The following is a 15,513-nucleotide window of genomic DNA, read 5'->3' on the forward strand; positions in this document are numbered from 1 at the left end:
AATAATTCATACCTTAGACATTAGAGATTAGGCAAAATAAGATTCTTACATAAACCCAGGATATTTCTAGACATGAAAATGTGTGACATCCACAGATTTCAAATGACAATAAGTTGTCTCCCTCATCCCAACTCCACCATCACCACCAGCTCCAATTCCTTCTTAGAGTGAGGAAGAAAAACATTATATACTGAAAACTATATTTGAGACCTTTCAGGTGACTGTTTTGGGGGAAGGACAATACTTTCACATCCTGAAATTTATTATTTAAAAATACTTATTTCGATCACACACACACACACACACACACACACACACACACACACACACAAACTTACCTGTAGTTCTTGTTCTCTGAAGGAAATGCAGTAATTGTAAACATCCCCACACTCTTGGGTACATTCTCCTAAGTGTGAATGGATTTGGAATGCACCATAACTTAGCCTCAGAACTGCTAAATTATACCACCCTGTTCTGGCAGTTGGCATCCATCTGCCTACGTAAATAATAATGTAGGCCCGTCACCTAGAGTCATGTAGCTTGTGAAGAAAAGTATTCTCTGAGAGGGAGGTGGTGCAATGGCTGTCTTTGGAGACAAACAGTCTTTTCTGCAGCGCTTAAGGAGGGTAGATCCACGCTACTAAGGAGGTGACTGTATGCTTCAAAAATAGTACTAAAATTAATACATTAAAAATGTTAAAGAATGAAAACGAAAAGATGTTCGTTCTGCAAAAGAAGCCCTTAGGAGACTGACTGTTGAACTGGTCAGGATCCAATGGTCAACACCAGAGCAAAGAATTACAAGTACTTAAATACTTGTAATGAAGTAAGCCTAATCCTGGCATTCAGTAGCCTTGTATTTTGTGTTAATGCTTGACTACCGGAGATTTATGTGACAGATGCAATGGAAATCAATGGTAGGAAAATACCTTGAAATGGCCGAGACCCTGAAAATTGCTGTGGTAACTGCCAAGGGAGCACTAGTTTCAAGAAAAATGATAGCAGCAATGTGCTGTTAGATGATCTATATTTTATAAATTCAAGTAATCATTCAAATTATAAAATTTCATAAACCTTATACCTAAATAATTTTGATTTAAAATGTTTAAATATGTATGGACTAAGTGCCTCTTCTGTCTTAAACCTACTAGATAATTAGGAAGAAATGGGCTACAGATTTTTTCTAGTTTACAGGCTGATTTTTGGAGGGTTAATAAAATCCTGCACAGAGGAAGAGATACTTTATTTTCTAGTCGTCTAAGATTCCAGGCAGCCTGATAATGTCCTCTTCTCAAGTTAAACCAGAGAAGGGTTGTCAAATAAAACAGAGGATACTCAGTCAAATTTGAATTTTAAATAAGCAGTAACTTTTTTGGTAAAAGTTTGCCCCAAATGTAGCATGGGACACAATTACACTAAACAATTATTTGTTATTTACTTGAAATTCAAACTACACTGGACATCCTATTTTGTTTTTTACTTCTGCTAAATTTGGAAACACTAAAAGGCGGGGGGGGGGGTCATACAATGGACTTTAGCATGGATGAGGCTAAAATGAGAATTCCATTCATTGTCTAGATCTGAACTGTGGAATATGGTAGTAACTAGCCATGTCTGGCTATCAAGCACTTTAACTGTGGCTAGTCCAATATAAGATGTGCTGTGAGTATAAAAAACACAGATTTTGAATGCTGAGTATGAAAAAAAATCTCATAAAATATTCTAGTAATTATATGTTGAAATTATATTTTTATATATATTGGGTTAAATAAAATGTAATAAAGACTAATTTTGCCTTTTTATTTTCTTAACATGGCCAATAAAAACTTAAAATTACATATGTAGCTGCTATTTATGGCTCAAATTATCTTTGTGCTGGTTTAGATGCCTCGAAAAACAAAAATTTGTTGTTGTCCCATCTCTAAAAAAATCAGTATTGGCAAACACGTAAGACTGCTTCTCTCACCTCCCTCCAGCTATCAGAGTAGGTAAAGAGCATGATTATGCCAGGGAAACAAAATTTCTAGTAGGGACTAGCATGAACTGGCTAAGACCACTTCAAAAACAAAAACAAAATGTGGTGCACCAATACTGATGAAAGACAAATCAGAAACCTGATCTTTGACAAATCATTCTTATGTGATTAAAAAAATACTAATATGGATGTGTGTATATGTACACATGAGAATCAAATATTCTCCCAGATATTAGTTTCAATGGAAGAAGCCCTTGGTACCATTATTTTGTGTTTCTCTCCTACACATGATCAAAATCATAGAACAATAGTTGATTTTATTACCTTCTATGAATTGAGATGGATAAGTTATTAGTAAAAATTGTTAGAAAAAGATCTTATTTTTGATACTATAGAGCAAGATCTCACAGGTTCCCATTTTATTTATACATGCTACAAAACTAATCTGAAATTAGAACACTAGTTCTAGGATAGTGAAATAAACTTTTATTTGCTAAAATATGTACTATCATAAAACAAAGCTCACTTTTAAAAAGATGTATGTTTGGAGAGCCTTCTTAGATTAAAAGTATTTTAGTTATAATAAACCTTTAGTTTGGGTAAGAAATAATAACCTATATCGTTATAACCCACCTTATAATTTTCATTAGGTTGGAAATTTAATTCAAAGTGTTCTCTCAACTGGCTAAAAGAGATAACACATTTGTCCATTCTATTCTATGCTATTATAAGGCTAAGATATTTAACATGCTCTCACAAATAAAAATTCAAAAAAAATTGTATACATATATACAATCTCTATATACCCAATAATCTGTATTTCTTTTCTAAGAAGCCCTACATGATGTCTATTTTGAAGATTTAAATCTTTTAAGTTTACCTGCAGTTAAAGTAACCAAGGCGAGTTCTAACTCCTCAACAATTTACATACAAAAAAAGTAAATTGGTTCTCAAGGTTTTTCAAAAAGGTCCCAGCTGTAATTTTTTCTTACTCTAACAGCAAACACACAAGTGTTTTTCCTCTTTAGTGTCTTTTATTAAACAGCTATAGGAAGAGCAACAGTTTCGAAAAGACAAAAAAATTATCCTGCATCAGAGGTAGGGTTGCCGGACAAAAATCAGCACATTACTCCCCAATTTAATGGTCCATAAGAAGTTCACACTTTGTAAAACTAAAGTTTTCAGGATCATTTTAAGAGCTTTAAGAAAAATGAAATGGACAAGTTTAATTTCTTCATCAGTACTTTAAGTTCTCATTGTTAATACTACAGAATACTGGGGATTACAATCTAAAATGTTTTACTAGACATTTAGTCTCTTGTTATTCTAAGTATTCTTGTTTAAGAGTAGCTTAATCCTAGTATTAATGACATTTTCAAAATCAGCATGCTTCTGTTCTTCTCCATAGTCAATTATATTTAAGTGACACTTTAATTTAAGATTGGTCATTCTGAGAGACATCTATAGATTATGTAAGTGAACAATAAGGTTTTCTGATAGTACAATTTGGAAGTAAAGCACAGACATTGATTTGTTTATCCTTCATAAGGTTTCCCTGATAGAACCAACATATCTATTCTTCATTTCCTGAAGACAGGAAGAAGTTGTAAGACAGGAAAGAAATTGCCAATTTTAAGTAATTTTTTCCAATTTTAAGTAATACTTTTCAATTAAGATCTGACATAAAAATTTTATGATTACATACCTTTTAAAGATTAGATGGCCTTTGCTTCCATACTTTCTGAAGGGTAATACAGATTACAAAATGGTTTAAGGGACTTTCCCTGAAGTAAAGATAAGATATAGCTTCAAAAAGATCCTGAAAAGTAATTCTTCAAAGCTGGTTGTATCCACTGAAGCTATTATGTCATTAGATTGCCTAAATGGTGTCATTGTTTCAAAATTCTTAATCCATATCTCAAGACATACAAGAAAAATTATTCATGTGGGATTAATTCCAGCAGTCATTAACTGAATAAATGCAGACTAAACTGAAAACAGATTTTACTATGACTGGGATTTTTTTTAAGTAAAACAAAACAAAAACATCCATACATCTCCAGGACATGCTTCATTTCTAAATAACAAAAAACACCTCTCGATAAATTTGTGATGTCCTACCCACAGCTCTCTAGGCCTCCCTTCTGTGAGAAAGTCTGAAGGTCTCACACCCTCAATGGAGCATTCCAAAACCAGTCTTAGGTTAGGAGCCTGGGCCCACGAGTGTGCACTCACTACACAGTGCTTACCTTTAGAGAACAAGGTGGCTGACACAAACTGATCAAGTTCTCACACCCCACACCTCCAAGAACACTGAAAAAGATCTGCAGATCTTTCTTGGTGCAGGAGGAACCTCTTTACAATCCTCTTGTGGTGGAAGTTTAAGATTGTCCTGAGGGAGGAGAGAAGAGTAAAAGATTATACTGAGATCATATCATTTGGATCAAGTTTATCTTTCTATATTACAAAACGAAGTTCTGAAAACAGAAATTAGATAAAATCATGAGTATTCTTAAAATCACATTTTCTTCTTTCACAAAAAGTATCTCCCCTAAATACTGCATGTTTCAAATATTACTCCTTAGACCCAAAACCTTAAATGACTAGTTCAATGTCTATCCCATCATGGGGAAGTTGAGAATTAAAAAAAAATAAAAATAAAAATACAGAAAAACTGTAGGTTGCCAAATGATCATAGTTATAAATTCCATTTTAAAAAATGTATAGCTAAACTCATTAAAAAGCAATGAGTTAGACAGAGCCACCAGGAATTCTGTCCTCGCTTTGTACTTCCAAGATTATGGCATATGCTATTTCCTGACAACTAACTGAAAAGTAGCCCTCTGAATTGTGTTAAATGCCACAGAATCAATAAATTAATCTAGTATAATCAATCAATCAGTTTAGTATGAATCAACAATAGAATCAATCTACTAGAATGTAAAACTCCAAGAGGAAAAGAAATTTTGGCTTTTTTGACACACTAATTATCTGTAGTACCTTAAATAGGTCCTGGTACATAATAAGCATTTAAAAAATTTTTGATGAAAAAAAGGATATTAGTCAATATTCTTAAGATTCAAACTTACATAAAATGAAACAAAAGCCTACAAATGTTCTGAGGGTTTGAAAACTAATATAAATGTTTAATTATGTATAAAATAATTGTTAAGAATATAATATCTTAAAATGCCGTATCTTAAAATATTAATGAGAAAATGCTATAAATAAATTATTATAATCCAAACTCCTTGAAAGGAGTGGGATGCTTTAAGATCAGGAAATCATGCAGAGTACTTTAAAATATATCATTAAGTATCAAATATAAGAATAATATTAATATGGACCAAAAGGAATATGCCTTTTTAATGCTTTAGTATTAACAGTTTTCATCTGTAGATCAATATAAATCAAGTGATACAATGATTGTCTATAGCAATAATTCTGCCTAAATAAATCATTACCATAATATTAAATTGAAATCAGAAGATAGCATTCTATCAGTATGATTTTCTTATGTATTTTAGTATGTACATTTTGTCTGACTGTAATAAACAAAATATTATTCATTTGTTTTCCTTTAACTATTATTAAAAACTATTATTAAAAACACAGACTTAATTCCTTTAGACGTTTGCCAACTGTTTCCAAATTTGATAGATTAGAGAGAAAAAGAAGAAATGCTGGCTGGATGTGGTGGCTCATGCCTGTAATCCCAGCAACTTTGGGAGGCCGAGGTGGACAGATCACGAGGTCAGGAGTTTGAGACCAGCCTGGCCAATGTGGTGAAATCTCGTCTCTCCTAAAAATAAAAAAAATAAGCTGGGCATGGTGGCAAGTGCCTGCAATCCCCGCTACTTGGGAGGCTGAGGCAGGAGAATTACTTAAACCCAGGAGGCAGAGGTTGCAATGAGCCGAGATTGTGCCACTGCACGCCAGCCTGGGTGACAGAGCAAGACTCCATCTCAANAAAAAAAAAAACCTCTAAGAAATGCTAAAATTAACGTCGGATTAATGGTACTGATAAAGGACTGAATATATACTTTAAAAAATCTAACATGTAATAAGTCCACTAGAATCAGAAGAAACAACTATTTATAAAGTATTTGATTCCATTTGACCCCAAAATCTCAAAATGTAGAATTAGAACTTAAAACATACTGGACAATGTGTATGGTGCATTTCATTTCACACAGTGGTTCTGACCGTATAGCAAAAGATACCATTTGCTATACGGTCAAAACCACAGTGAGAAAACAGGTAGCAAAATCCACCCTTCATTCACTAAAATAACACTTTCATGGACAGATTATGCCTTGATTGCAGGGAGTAAAAAGCTTTCCACATTTCACAAATAATCCAATTTCATATCTTGTCTCAGGGAATCAGGCTTAAATGTGAAAAAAAAACATTTAAAACTTTAGGCTAAAGAATATAAGTGTACACAAAATCTCAGTTAATTTAAAAACAATTTTCCTATTTTCAACATCCTGTAAGCCTCTGAACTAACTTTGGAGGGAAGGAGTGAAAACAGTTACAAAGAACTAAGTGCAAATAATACAACAAAAAAAGCTAAAAAGGGGTAAAGGCCAACACAAAGTTGGAAATCTTACTGAAGGGAAAAGACTGCTTGCTGGTTGAATCTCCTAGGCCAACGAGGGTGAAAACAAACTCCCAAGACAGAGGAACTGACTAGAAACTTACTCATGCTGTGGATAATGGATCCTTTGCCTCATTTCTACCTACAGAGAATGAAGTCTAAGTCTACCAAATTCAGGGATTTAGTGTTGAATTTTTCATTTCACCTGCAAATATAGATTACTAAACCATACTAATATCTCATTTTAAGATCCCTACAAAACTTCCCTGAACAACCTACTTTCCCTCCTTAACGCTGGCCAATGTTTCTCATGCAATCTGTAGTGAAGGACTGTTTTCTCCCCATTGTGGACCCATGTTAATGGACTGCCACTCATGACTATACTCAGCTCACACTACATAAAACTCTACAGGCAGCTGTGTTAAAAAGACTGGCCACCCCTGCAACCAGAGGAGATAGTTGATGTGCCTGAATGACACAGACATATCATGTGACTATGAGTTTTTAAACCAATACAGAAATTGAGAGTAAGCATTTAGTCATGGATTGATTAACAAACCAGCATAGCCCGTTCTTCAAGGAGCACTGGTATAGGCCGGACACGGTGGCTCAAGCCTGTAATCCCAGCATTATGGGAGGCCAAGGCAAGTAAATCACTTGAGCTCAGGAATTCCAGACCAGCCTGGGAAACATGGAGAATCCCCTCTCTAACAGAAGTACAAAAATTAGTCAGGAGTGGTGGCACATGCCTGTAATCTCAGCTTCTTAGGTGGCTGAGGCAGGACAATCACTTGAATACAGGAGGTGGGGAGGCTACAGTGAGCTGAAATCGTGCCACTGCACTCTAGCCTGGGCAAGAGTGAGACTCTATCTCAAAAAAAATTTAAAAAGGAGCACTGATCTAGCTTACAAAAGGAGTACTGATATAGCTTATGAGCTTATGATACTACTCCTTTATACTTTTTACTGAATCCAATTTCCAATTTTAATTCACATGTGCCCTTAGAAACTACTGACTAATAAATTATCAGTGACTTATTCCAGTATATTCCTTTACCAGTTCTTTCTACAGCACTATACAATAGAACTTTTGGCAATGGCAAAATTGTTCTATAGCTTCATTGTCCGAAAAGGTAAACATTAGCCATATATGACTCCTGCCCATTTGAAATGTGGCTAGTGTGACTAAAGTAGTGAATTTTTAATTTTACTTAAACAGATGTAAACTTAAATTGCACATCAAGCTGGTGGCTACCATACTGAATAGTATAGTGCTGAAGTGTCACATTACTATCATGTAACCTTTAAAAAAATTTAGCATTTAAAGAAATCACCTATTTCCTTCAATCCTAACAGAAATATTTTAATTGTGACTATCACTTTCCATATGTACATTTAGTTATGTACATACTTGTAATCCTGGCATATAAATTTACTATTTTATTTTCATTTATGCCAAACATTTCTCCTCATTTATAGAACTACACTATCTAAAATTGTGCCCACTAGCCCCATTTATGTATTTAAATTGAAATAATTAACATTAAATTAAAAATGGCGTTGCTCAGTTGCCCTAACCACATTTTAAGGGCTCAGTAGCCACAGGTGGCAAATGGCTACCATACTGGACAGTGCAAACATAGAATATTTCCATCTCCACAAAGTTCTCCTGAACAGTGTTATTCTATAGGCTCCAAAAATAATCATTTAAATGTAAGATTTTATGTTGCTGTTCTATAATTAGTCTTTAAGTTGGGCATTTTCTATATGCATGATTTTTAATTAGAACAGTATTTCCTAATATGTTATTATGAAATTTCTAAACATTACTGTGACTCTCAGCATGTATTTTCACGTTATTTCCCAAAAGGGTTTGTTAGCACTGCTTACTTGTAAATATTAGATTTCTTTACTTGCAAATATTAGATTTTTTTAAAAAAATTTATGTCTTTTAACACAATGAAAAAATCTCACATTTATTATTCATATTTCTTTACTTTCACATTCTTTTTTTTTTGAGACGGAGTCTCGCTCTTGTTACCCAGGCTGGAGTGCAATGGCGCGATCTCGGCTCACCGCAACCTCCGTCTCCTGGGTTCAGGCAATTCTCCTGCCTCAGCCTCCCGAGTAGCTGGGATTACAGGCACGTGCCACCATGCCCAGCTAATTTTTTGTATTTTTAATAGAGACGGGGTTTCACCGTGTTGACCAGGATGGTCTCGATCTCTTGACCTCGTGATCCACCCGCCTCGGCCTCCCAAAGTGCTGGGATTACAGGCTTGAGCCACCGCGCCCGGCCTACTTTCACATTCTTGATCTGTCATCTTCATTTCTCATTTATGTATTAGAACCTTGATATCAAACTTGCATATTTACAACAATATAACTTATAGCTACTATCACTTTCCTTGTAATTTTTGATGCAGTTTCCAAAATCTTGTATTATTCTTTTAATCATAATATTTTGTCTAACAAAAATTTTTCATCTTCAAGTATCTTCTGGGTGAGTTCTACTATTCTTCAAATATGAGATGTAAAGATATTCTCTCTGCTGCCTTCTCTTTTAAAAAATTGCTATGGTTGTATAAGATACAGATGAAAACATTTTTTGTCTAATTAGTTTTGAGGTGTATCACTGAATACCACTTAGTTTTGAGGTGTATCACTGAATACCACTATCTAACACCATTGAACAAATATCCTTTAAGTGGACTCTCACTTAGGAAAGAATATTCTGTCATACATTTAGTTATTGTATGTATTAATAAATGGGACAAATTTTGTATTTCTCATGATGCTCCAGTAATGTATGCTTTACAAAATGGAAACAAGCTTTTTTTTCCAGCATTCCTCTTAAGAAAGCAACTGTATTAATTTAAGTAAGTATGAGTAGAAGAAAAGAATGAATGTAGACAGCATGCTCTACTCAAAAATTAAGAAAATAATTTGCGGGTCTATCACCTATTCAGGATTTCTTAACTCACAAAATGCAAAATGTTTGAAACTAGTAAAGGGGCTGGTTTAATCTGTATTGACACTGGCAGAAGCCAAGGTGGCATGCAAACAGAGACAGAGGAATTGAGGTCCGAGTCAGCCACAGGGATTTGTATAAGTCACGGGATGCAGGCCACATTTCTTGGCTCTCACTGGCCATGAAGTCGGGCTTCAAGGGAAATTTATACTTTTCTTTTTTCCTGAGGCAAGAGTCTCACTGTCACCCAGGCTGGAGTGCAGTGGCACAATCTCATCTCACTCCACCCTCAGCCTCCCGAGTAACTGAACTATAGACGTGCACCACCACACCTGGCTAATTTTTGTATTTTTAGTAGAGATGGGGTTTTACCATATTGGCCAGGCTGCTCTTGAACTCCTGATCTCAAGTGATCCGCCCTCTGGAGCCTCCCAAAGTGCTGGGATTACAAGCGTGAGCCACTGTGCCTAGCCAGAAAATTTATACTTAAAGCTATGAGAGAGAGAGGTCTCTTCTGGTATCTGGGTTACACACCTATTCTTGCATAATTATCACTGTTTTAGACACTGTTGCTTTAAAACCTTTTTATATTTAGCAGGGCAAGACTTCTCATTACAGAATCACTATAAAATAAATCACTAGAAATTTTGGAAGTTAGAGATAAACCTAAAAATCTATAAATTACTTTTAGTCAAATGATTTGCCAATATTCTTGATTCAGAAACAGTTTCTCTCCTTTTATTTGAATCTTAAATTTGTTTCAAATACGCTGGATGTTAATATTTTTTTCCAATGATCTAACATCTCCCGCAAATGTATTGCTAGGTATTACATTTTGTTTGTTACAATTCTGAATGAGATATTTTTCCAGAATGATTTTCACTTGGTATAAAGATACAATATATCTTGTACTTTATTAAATTTTTATTGTTTAATACATGATTTTAGAGCTGATTGCTGTAGATTTTTCTACATAATCAATCAGGTCATTTACAAATGAAATATTTTAGTTTTATTTCTTCTTCAGGTTTTGTCCATTACCAGTGTTAAATAAAAATGGGGCTAGTGGTGAGGGGTGAATAAATTAGTAACCAAAGTGGTGATTGTTTCATTCCTGAATTTAAGTTTATCACCATTTATTCTACAGCTTTGGTTAGATGACACTGTTCAGCTTGTTGATTTAATGAAATATCCTGTTCTTCAAGGCTCAACTTATCACCCACAGTTAGTCACAAAATAATGTATTTGACCAAATAAAACTGGGAAAAGGTCTCCAACCCCTAAAGGATCAACATTGCATATATGTTGACTATATAAAATTATTCTAATACTGACAATGTTCATTACAATCAAATAAGAAATATGTTTATTCTATGAAAGTCCTCAGAGTCACATATAAAATGGGCACTCAAGGTGCTATGTGGTCCTTATAGTATCTCAAGTTACCTTTGGAATGTTACACTAGATATTTAAGAGATGATATTTAAGATATCAGGCTTCCTTCCAGTATACATTGTTTCAGATAAATAAAAAAGGTATAATTTATGAGGGGAATTTCTTCTTATACAAGAATTTTCACTAATAAATGTGGAAGGCATGGCAGATTAAAAAAATGCATTCCCCTGCAAACCCTAATGATAGAATTGATTTAGTGAACAGTCAGCAACTTTCTCAATGGAAGGAGAGATTGGTAGAAAATTCTCAATAGAGAGACTGGGCTGGCACCACTGCCCAATTTTAGCATTGATATGAATATGACAAGCAGACATTATATGCTCCCTGATTGATGCAATATGGAGAAACAGTTCCATGTGTGAAGTATTCCTGTATGTCTTCCATCCTCAATACCAAAACCAAGTTGAACCTGAAACAAATTAAGTCTTTCGAGCCAACTTTTAATTCACAGGAAATTCAGAGGTTACAGGAACAAGTTAACAGGGAGAAGCCAACAGAAAAATCCAGAATGGGGGATATTCTACAGGATAGCTTACCCAATTTTGTCATTAAGACATGAAAGGGAAACAGGGAGGGAAGGAGGACGGAGAGGGTTTGGGGGTGGGTGAGGTAGACAAGTGGTGGGAAAGAAAAGACCTTTTCATTATACAACAGTCCTAACAACCAAATGCTATATAGATCTTGGTTGGATTCTGAAAGAATCACCTAAACGTAAAAATGGCATTTTTCAGTCAAAAGCTGAACATTCAGTTTCTCTGAATATGAGGTAGTTAGTAGTTATCATTAATTTTGTTGGATGTGATAAAAGTATTGTGGTTATATAAGAAAAACTCATTCTTTTAAAGAAATACATATGAAAGAATGTAGGGATGTAAAGACTTGAAGTCTGGGATCTACTTTATAAAAATAGTAGAGGAAAAAGAAGACAGTAGATGAAGCAAATGTGGCAAAATTTTGCTAATTGTTAAATTTAGGCCATGGGGTTTATTACACTAGTCTCTCTTAAGTGTATGTTTAAAACTTTTTACAATAAAGTTTTTAAAAAATTCAAGCCTTTGGAACATCATCTACTAAGCCATATATATTCTAGTACAAATAAAAGAGGAATTACCTACCCACAAATAAAAGTGGAATTACCTACCCTACTACATAACAAACATTCACAATCAATACAAAGCAAGGATGCAAAAGACATGACAGACTACTCTGTGTGTGACTGGCACAGATTTACCAACACTTTAAAAGATTAATTTTAAAATTAAATTTGGCTTGCACATACTATTACTCTGTGTGTGTAGAGAGAATACACACACACACACACACATACATATACATACATACATACATACATACGTGTGTGTGTATGTGTGTGTATGTGTGTATAAATATAAAGAGAAAGAGACAGACAGACAGACACACAAAGAGAGAGGAGAAATTAATTTCCAGTCCAACAATACTTTAGGAAAGAGAATATCAGAAAATGAAATAATTTGTGCCCTCAGAACAAATAAACAAACAACAGAGATGACAGCTTATGGGGTACACTGAACCAATACAAAGTAGGTTATTTTATGTTGATACCTTCCTACCTCCTTCATTTCTCAACAAAAACATACTGCCTTCTGGTTTTATTAGAGCATATGACTTGGGTCTGCATTCTCGCAAATTATCTCATGATTCAAATGTGTCTTTCTTTAGCTGATATTCCCTTCTCTAAAAGAGACCAACTGGTCTCAGCTATATAATAAGAGGGTAAAGTGTTACAGCCTCACTGTGCTAAACATAGAATAACAGAGTATTTTATATTTAGTCAGTACTGAGGTATTTAAGTGAATCATAGGTATACATATCAACAGAGATATGTGAATTTATATGCTCCTCTTCAAAATGTAAATGCATTTCTAATGGGTAAAGTACATGTAGCAATATGTTTGAACTTGAAAGACTTTCTTATACTTCTTGTGTATCTACCACCTGCACATCCGCCACTGTTGTAGTGGTTATCATGTATGCCCTCTTATACAAAGTATATTATAGCATAAGATGGGATTGTCTATTTGTCACCTTATTTTCTCAACAATTAGGACATTTTTGCTGGTTCTTGACTTTTTGTTAATTGCTTAATGATACATAAGATTTTTTCCCCAATACACCACAGTAAGCAAATCTTCCTAAGAAAAAAAAGTTTTTCTTTATGGCTAATTGAATATTCTTATAAACTTAAGTTTTCTTTCATATCATTGCATATTAATATTAAATAGTATCCTTTCTCTAAAAATGTTTGTGTTCAAAGCCCTTGCAAATATTTTAACATTTAAAATACAGTAATTCAAAATATAGGTGTTCTTAAATCTTCTACTAAGCCTATAAACAGCATCTATTTTAACTCTCTTTTATGTGAAAAATTATTCTAATTATGACTGTGTTAGCATCTAGTAGTTCAGTAAGCACAGCAACTAATTCTGATGATGAGTATGTATGTATGTATGGGTATATATATATACATTTTTTACTCAATGTTCACTTGTTGCTAAACATATCAGGGCATAGACCTCCACCTCCATGGATAATACAGTGGTGCTTCAATGAGCAGATCACAAATACTCCCCTCCTTTTTAGGAGTAGTGATTCAGTGAGAACATTTGGTAAAGCAGACATGTATGTATACCTATATCCAATATGTATGTATTATATACATATATGGATATTTGTATTATCTATGTATAATATATACATAATCTATATATGTATAATACATGTATTATGCTTTAGTTTCTTTCCCTTAAAATGCTAGTCTGCTTTTTAATGAACTGTTAAATTATTCTGAGAACTCATGACATTATCTGAAGAATTAGAAATGCCCTCTAGTGTTGCCAACAGCAGAGTCTGTAATGACTACAGTCATTATTTAAAATTTATTTATAAAAAGTTAATTCAAAGGTAAAAAAATTATTTGGTACATGTTGAAACTATTATTTAAAAAAAAGAATTTTAATCAACAAGAAAATGTCTGAAAAATTAGGCGCACTAAATAAATTTCATGTTTCCCTTGTGAAGTTAAAAAAATCATACCACTTCAATAAATAAATGCTGAATGAATAAATAAATGAATGTAACAACCCCCCAAAAAAACACATCACACTTGACATTAATGAAAAGATCACAAAGTGATGCAGAAATACTAGATAATTTATGTAGGGATATCTGAGAAGCCTTGAAACATGTAAAATCAATTTGAAGGCATCATGCAAAATAATTTTTGGAACAGAAGTCTTTACTCAGTAAATTTGGAAATTAAAACAACCCTAATGAATTCCTCTCATTTCAGTTTGGAGAAGGAATATCGGATGGACATGTGTGTATACACACGATATACATAAGGGTGCTGAGATGCTAAGATGGTCTCATAACAGGTTCACATACCTAAGACATCTCTTGTTTATTAGTGGCAGAGCAGGAACTAGGTCTCATATATTGTGCTTTACATCTAAGTGTTTTTTTTTTTTTTTTTTTTTTTTTTTTTTTTTTTTTGAGACAGAGTCTCCCTCTGTCGCCAGCCTGGAGTGCAGTGGCACGATCTTGGCTCACCACAACCTCTGACTACCTGGTGAAGCAATTCTCCTGCCTCGGCCTCCCATGATTACAGGCATGCACCACGATGCCCAGCTAATTTTTGTATTTTTAGTAGAGACGGGGTTTCACCATGTTGGCCAGGATTGTCTTAATCTCCTGACCTCATGATCTACCTGCCTCAGCCTCCCAAAGTGCTGGCATTACAGGTGTGAGCCACCGTGCTCGGCCAAGTCTACATATTCTTTACATGGCTCTTGTCTTCCTAGGGCCTAAGTAGAATGATAACATACTTCTTTCAGGCTACTATGCCACATTATTAATAGCTGGTGGTTTTCAATAGACTGTCTAATGTAGCTGTTGACTGGTTACATTAGAACTAATTGTGGTCATGGGAAACCATACTTATAGTATTGAAATAATTTTCTCTCATTCAGCATCACTGTAAGAGAAAAATATTTCTGTATTGCAAAAAAAAACACAAAAAAACAAAAAAAGATATTAGGTTATAAAATATCTCTAGATGGTATCTTTAGAAAGCCTTTGAGTGACTGCTGAAATTCAGCTAAAGAGACCCCAAAGCTTAGATGAGAATTATAGACTTTCTTTTGTTTAGCAATAGTAATAAAAGCTCTTTACATATCACTCTGAAATATATATTATATATATTTTAAGGACCATCTGCAATTATTTCAGTTGGCACAACTTTATGAATGAAGCAGGATATTTTTAAAATGAAAAAAACGATTATTGTTATTAAAACAACACATGAAGCCCTTTCTATGTACTTTCCATATGCTAGGTACTCATCTAGCATTTTTATATATCAAATAATATATTTTTCCACAAGATAAATATTCTAATCATCCCAATTTTACAGATAAGGAAACTGAAGCACAGTGGAGTTATACAGCTTTCCTAAGATTGCAAACTGGTACGTGT

The 15,513-nt window shown here is 34.0% G+C and overlaps 2 protein-coding genes across 18 annotated transcripts in view; both read right to left on the minus strand.

The window, feature by feature from the left end:
* LOC108309212 (proline-rich protein 13-like) overlaps positions 1-4,275 on the minus strand; it is a 55,280-nt gene extending 51,005 nt beyond the window's left edge. The window contains exon 1 of the mRNA XM_037740935.1: positions 4,225-4,275. The gene's annotated coding sequence lies outside the window, so the exon portion shown is untranslated. The remainder of the gene's footprint in view (positions 1-4,224) is intronic.
* The window catches only part of ZEB1 (zinc finger E-box binding homeobox 1), a 199,542-nt gene that overhangs the window by 131,267 nt on the left and 52,762 nt on the right, over positions 1-15,513 (minus strand). For 5 of the 17 annotated variants that reach the window (XM_017535421.2, XM_017535419.2, XM_017535420.2 and 2 more), the window contains one exon: positions 4,225-4,367. The exons of the other annotated variants lie outside the window; for them this stretch is intronic. The gene's annotated coding sequence lies outside the window, so the exon portion shown is untranslated. The remainder of the gene's footprint in view (positions 1-4,224; positions 4,368-15,513) is intronic. 17 annotated transcript variants of the gene reach the window in all.

Source organism: Cebus imitator, unplaced genomic scaffold, assembly GCF_001604975.1.
Source record: "Cebus imitator isolate Cc_AM_T3 unplaced genomic scaffold, Cebus_imitator-1.0 Scaffold92, whole genome shotgun sequence".
NCBI lineage: Eukaryota > Metazoa > Chordata > Mammalia > Primates > Cebidae > Cebus > Cebus imitator.